Source organism: Elephantulus edwardii, unplaced genomic scaffold, assembly GCF_000299155.1.
Source record: "Elephantulus edwardii isolate Elephantulus edwardi_28Jun2011 unplaced genomic scaffold, EleEdw1.0 scaffold00026, whole genome shotgun sequence".
NCBI lineage: Eukaryota > Metazoa > Chordata > Mammalia > Macroscelidea > Macroscelididae > Elephantulus > Elephantulus edwardii.
Window position 1 is genome coordinate 1,720,084 of NW_006399776.1, and position 6,483 is coordinate 1,726,566.

General features: G+C 41.1%; 1 protein-coding gene across 1 annotated transcript in view; it reads left to right on the forward strand.

The window, feature by feature from the left end:
- The window catches only part of SPG11 (spastic paraplegia 11 (autosomal recessive)), a 128,159-nt gene that overhangs the window by 38,171 nt on the left and 83,505 nt on the right, over positions 1-6,483 (forward strand). The gene's annotated exons all lie outside the window — the stretch shown is intronic.

The window sequence follows — 6,483 nt, forward strand, 5'->3', positions numbered from 1 at the left end:
GAACTAAGAAAAACAATACCCTTCACAATAGCGAATCACAAGATTAATTACTTGGGAGTAAATCTAACCAGAAGCACAAAGGATCTTTATGGTCTAGCAATGTTACATATTGGACTGTGATCTGAAAGATCAAATCCATCATCTCCATGGGAGGGAAAACAGACATCCCCCTCTGTTAAGATTTAACATGAATATCACCATGAGTTGAACTCAAGAACAGTGAGTTTTGTTTTGGATTTGGTTCTATAAAGAGAGCCAGGGCAGCATGGGGCCAGCTGAGTCTGACCTCTGCTAACCTCACATGGAGGACCTGTTCCCATCAATAGCATCTATAACACAAAGCCAGTTCTCATGAGGTCACACATGCCCCATACAGACCTGCACCTACTTACTCCAACACCAGTCCTTCTGTTCTGCTGGGTTTGTAATCTGTCAGTAGTGACTCAGACCTCCCAGAACCATACTAATGATTATGGGGTTTATTAGGGAAGTTAACAGGTTAGAATTTAGCTTGGCAACTGGATACAGTTTCTCAGTCAGAACAACTTCTTACATGTGCTGTGTTCACAGGTCTTTTATCCTTCAACCTTGTGGCTTTACAAAGCTCGCTTAGTCCTGCCAGTTTATGCCCTCTCCAGCAGAATTGGGTGAAGATCCATGGCTCTGGCTGAGTTTGAGCAGCAGTCCCAGGGCAGCTCTCGCTCTCAAGTTGGGTCTCTGCCGCTGCACTCCTGTAGTCCCTGGTCAAACTGGTGCAGTAATCTCTGACCCCAAAGGATGCTAGCTGCTTTCTCTGCTTCTACCTTGCTTTTAGTAAGATTCCTAAATTCCTGCTGCTGAACCTGCTTAAGGCTAGCTAATTGCAAAACTAGGTAGTCCCTTTGTAGATAAACTAATCCATCCTGTTTGCTTGTTCCCACTCAGCCATGTGCCAAAGTCAAGAGCAATGAGCTAAGAAAGCCATTTGACAACAGACCTACTATACCCAGATTCCTTACTAAAACTCCTTCCACTTAAATTGCATACCAGTTACCTTATTTTTCTCCTTTTTGAACTTTGGCAGCACTCCTGGTTTGAACCACAGCTTAGCACCTAATTTTTTTTTTAAGTTAAAAAAATAGAGGTAGCTTCGTTAAAAAGGAAGGGACAAGCTCATCCTCAGAGGGAGGGTAATAGAGGAGGGACCTCTTGTGGTCATGGTGGGGATGTATGTTATAATGGCTGCTGCTTATGGGCGTTCTGTTTAGCACTTAATTCTGTAGTTTTGTGCACTTAATTCTGTAATTTTGTGCACTTAATTCTGTAATTTTGTATTTTCATAATATTCTTGTTCTGTCAGTTTATAAGCTCCCTGAGAACCCATAATTTTTTTTTTCTTTCATTGCCAGTGACATTTTATTCTACTTTGCTTTAGCTGTCTGTGCCTATAATCATACCCTGGTCTTGGTCAGTTGCTTGAAACTGCCCCTTCCCCAAATCACTGTTTTATATTCCTAACCTCTCCACAGCTGCCCATCCTTTTTAGCCAGCTTGGTTCAGTATCTCCATTTCACCTGTCATCTGGCCTCACTGACTTTTCTGGCCTCTTAATTTTTTAGTCTCCTTCAGCCCTGGCACTGCTATGCTTCTCTCCCTCTCTGGCATAAGTTCTCTGATCCATTATTTCTCCAGACCATCTCACATATACCCAAATTTGTCTTGTTATGGTAGCACTTAACCTGGTAAATTCCCAACCTTGGATGAAATCATTATTCTATCTTTGCATTTCCTGTACTTAAGCATTTTGTGAGAAAACCACAGAAAAAAAATACAATACCACTATGAACTAACAATCCACACCATGAGCTGATTTCTCAGTATTACCTAGAAATTTTTATCAGCCCATTCATTACCAAAATAGTTTAAAACCTCCATTTTCATCAACATTCCTGCCATCTCTTTATTGCCCGTTCTTCCTGAATGATCTTCCCTCTTATTTTATAAAAGTTGTTGTTAGGTGCCAACAAGTTCACTCTGACTTGTAGCTATCCCATATACATCAGAATGAAACCCTACAAAGTACTGCTTCATCTTCAAGCTCTGTTAAGCCTAAGCCCATTGTTACAGTCTCTGCATCAGTCCATCTTGTTGAGAGTTTTCCTCTCTTTCACTGACCTATTTTTCCAAGCATGGTGTATTTTCTGAAGATTTGCCCTACTTCATAACATGCCCAGAGTAGAATCCATGAAATAGGAGCTCTCTCAGTTTCTCATATTAAATTTTAAATCCACCTGTATGTGCACCCATGTTTCTGTGTTTACTCCTATTGCAATGAAAAGGCGCCTCTCCTCCTATGAAGTACATCTGTGTTTTCTTTGTATTCAGTCCCTTCTCTTCTGAGCAACTTTTCTCCATTTACTCTCTTCTTTAAACTGTTTTTGTTAATGTCTTAGGCATTCTCCCACCTAAGTGTTTCTTAAATCCTCATGCTTTCCCCAGCTCCTCTGCCATCTCTCTACTACATGCCACCATCATCTCTCACTTGAACTGCCTAATTGGTAATCTCCTCATTGGTCTTCCCTTGTCTATTAGCCCTTTATACCCATTCTGTGTAAGTAACCAGAGTGATGTTAAAATACAGAACTTATCAGAGGTATAGCCAGATCCTGACAGTTGGGAACAGAGTATCTTTTATTGGTGGGAGGAACTGTCATTTCCATGCATTTTTCTTACATTCTCTTTCTCTTTTTAAAAACTCATAATCTTGACAAATGTTATTTCAACATACTACCTTCATATTATTGGAAAGGTTACTATTTTGGAGAATGTGTTCAACGGGATTAATTACTTTGCTTTTCCCCTCCAGCTATTATGTCTCTGATCATACTGTTTCCTATTTAAACTGTTCCTTAATTCCTTCCTCACCCCACCCCCAAAATAAAATTCCCAAGTTCTTATGCATCTGTAAGGCCCTGGGAAGTCTATCGTCGGCCACCTTTCCAGCCTCATCTCAGGTCATAGTCTGCTTTATTCGCTGCACTTTTGCCACCCTCTCCTTCTTTGTGTGCATCAGATACAGTGGTACAGTCTCCCACCTGCAACCCCACACTTGCCTTCCTGGTTCCTATGCATGCCCCAAGTCTCATCTTAAAAGATAAATAACCGGCCATCTTTCCATCATCCCATCAGTCAGACAGGGCCCAGAGATGCTTCTGGAAGAACCATCACAATGGCCACCCAAGGAGAACCCCAAGTCCAGTTCAAACTCGTGTTGGTGGGTGATGGTGGTACTAGAAAAACGACATTCGTGAAATGTCATCTGACTGGTGAATTCGAAAAGAAGTATGTAGCCACCTTGGGTGTGGAGGTCCATCCCCTCGTGTTCCACACCAACAGAGGACCAATTAAATTCAATGTGTGGGATACAGCTGGCCAGGAAAATTTTGGGGGACTGAGAGATGGCTATTATATCCAAGCCCAGTGTGCCATTATAATGTTTGATGTAACTTCAAGAGTTATCTACAAGAATGTGCCTAACTGACATAGAGATCTGGTTAGAGTATGTGAAAACATCCCCGTTGTGTTGTGTGGCAACAAAGTGGACATTAAGGACAGGAAAGTTAAGGCAAAATCTATCGTTTTCCACCAAAAGAAGAATCTTAAGTACTATGATATTTCTGCCAAAAGTAACTACAACTTTGAAAAACCTTTTCTTTGGCTTGCTAGGAAACTAATTGGAGACCCTAACTTGGCATTTGTTGCCATGCCTGCTCTTGCCCCACCAAAAGTTGTCAGGGACCCAGCTTTGGCAACACAATATGAGCATGATTTAGAGGTTGCACAGAAAACTGCTCTCCCAGACAAGGATGACGATCTGTGAGAGAACAAAGCTGGAGCCCAGCGTCAGAAGTCTAGTTTTATAGGCAACTGTCCTGTGATGTCAGTGGTGCCGCTTGTTTGCCACTTTATTATCTAGCTAAGCAGAACATGTGCTAATCTTTGGGATGCTGACGGAGAGATGAAAGGGCTTTGGAGTGAGTGTGGCAGTTTAAAACACCTTCATTTTTGGACCTACATATTTAGCTGTTTTGGAAGACAGTTTCCTTCTTGAGTTTCAAATAAAAGACTGCTACAGTCAAATCACAATATTACATGGTAAAATCTTGTTTGTTACTGTCATTCCCATTCTTTTCTTTTAGAAACAGAATAAAGTTGTATTTCAAATATCTAAAAAGAAAAATAACTGAGGTTTTATGATCTAATTGATCTAGTTTAAACCCAGCCCTATGCCGCACCCCCCCCCCCAAGCCTTAGTTTTCATCTCTATTAACTGGAATATCCTTTCCTTAAATAAGGTAATTGTTGTTGTTGTCATGTGCTGTTGAGTCGCCTTCAATTCACAGTGACCCTATGTACAACAGCCCTAAACCCTGCTCTATCCCTTGCCAATCTTATTATCTCTGACACACCTTTCCCCATGACCCCAGTCACGGATTCAATCCATCTCATTGAGGGTCTTCCTCTCCTGTACTGTCCCTCAACCCTCCAAAGCATGACATCCCTCTCCAAGGACTGATCCCACCTTGCAACATGTCCAAAGTATGTCAGACTGAACAGAATCCTTGCCTCCAGGGATCAGCCTGGCTAACCCTCTCCAAGATGAACTTGTTTGTTCTCGTAGCAGGACATGATATATTCAGTACTCTTTACAGGACCACAGCTCAAAGGCATCAACTCTCGTATCCCTAGTCATTGTCCAGCTCTCTGGGCTTGCATAGCAAGTAATTGCAAAGACCATGGCCTTTATAAGGCGCACCTTAGTCTCCAGACTAACATAGTTGCTCTTCAGCACTTTGGAGAGGTCTCTGACAGCAGATTTTCCCAGTGCAGTTAGTCAGTTTCCTGGCTGCTAGTATAAGAGTGTTGATTGTACAACCAAGAAAACTGAAGCTGTCAGCAATTTCAATCTCTTCACTCTCTATCATAATTCTGCCAATCAGCCCAGTGGTGAGAATTTTGTTTTCTTGATGTTGAGCTTCAATCCATATTGAAGACTGCAGTCCTTAATCTTTTGCAGCAAGCACTTCAGGTCCTCCTTAGTTTCAGCAAGCAGGGTTGTGTCATTTGCATAACTCAGATTGTTGATGAATCTTCTTCAAATCCTGATGCTACACTTCACCTCACAGAGGCCAGCCTCCTGGATAATCTGGTCCGCATATAGATTGAAAGATACAGAGATAGGACACATCCTTGACACACACCCTTCCCAATTTTGAACCATGAAGTGTTTCTTTGCTCTGTTCTGATGACTGCCTCCTGATCCAACTATAGGTTTCACGTAAGCACAGTCAAGTGTTCTGGGGTTCCTATTCTCAGAGTCTGCCAGTTTGTTGTGATCCACATAGTCAAATGCCTGTGCCTAGTCAGTGAAACACAGATAGACATTCCTCTGGTACTCTATGCTTTCAGCCAAGATTCATCTGACATTAGCTGTAATACCTCTAGTTTTCACGGCCTCTTTGAGATCAAGCCTGCACTTCAGGCAGTTCTTTGTTGATGTGCTATTCCAGTCATTTTGTAATAATCTTCAGCATTAATACAAAATATTTAAGCCAAAGTTCTGCAACATTGTAGATGCTCAGTAAATATATTCTTTTTAAAAAACTGTCCTAAGGCTCAAATTCTTGCCTTTATTATTCTGCTACAAGCAGTTAATTTATTACTATATTAGGGCAGTTAAATCTCCTGTGGAGGAGGTTCAGGGATGGTGCTCCTTAGTGAAAACTTACTTTGGGCATGTTGTCAGGAGGGACCATTTCTTGGGAAGAGACTTCATGATATCAAATGTCAAGAGCTAGTGGAAGGAAGACCCTCAAGGAGATGGATTGACACAGTGACTATAATAATGGGCTGTACATGGCAGTGATCATGAGGCTGGTGCAGGATAGAGCACAGATCCTATATGTTGTACATAGGATTACTGAGAGTGGGAATTGACAACCCTTAACAACATAAGAAATGCAACAGTGGTAACCGTACAGTACACTCCGGGAAGGAGTTCAATTCAGGGAACCATTGTCTATGTAATCCCTTATCTCTGACAACCCAGAAGAGATTTCCAGTCTTTCTACACCCTCACCAGCATTTGCTGTTTACTGTATTATTGAGCTTTGTTTTTGTTAAGGTAAGATATGACTTGTTGTTTAGATTTAAATCCAATAGCAAATGAACTTGAGCATTTCTTCATGTTTGTTGGACATCTGAATGCCGCCTTTAGTGAAGTGTCTTCGTATTGTCTATTTTGTAATTGAGTTATCTTGAGGTATTGAAGTTTTCTATAAATCTAGATATGAGTTCCTTGTTAGATTTGTAATTGCCAAATATTTTTTCCAAATCAATAGGATCTCTTTTTTTTACCAAAAGAACAAACAAATCTTTATTTGATGAACTGCAGCCAGAACACTCCAAAGAATGATCAGATTTCTAACGTACTTTGTTATCAAT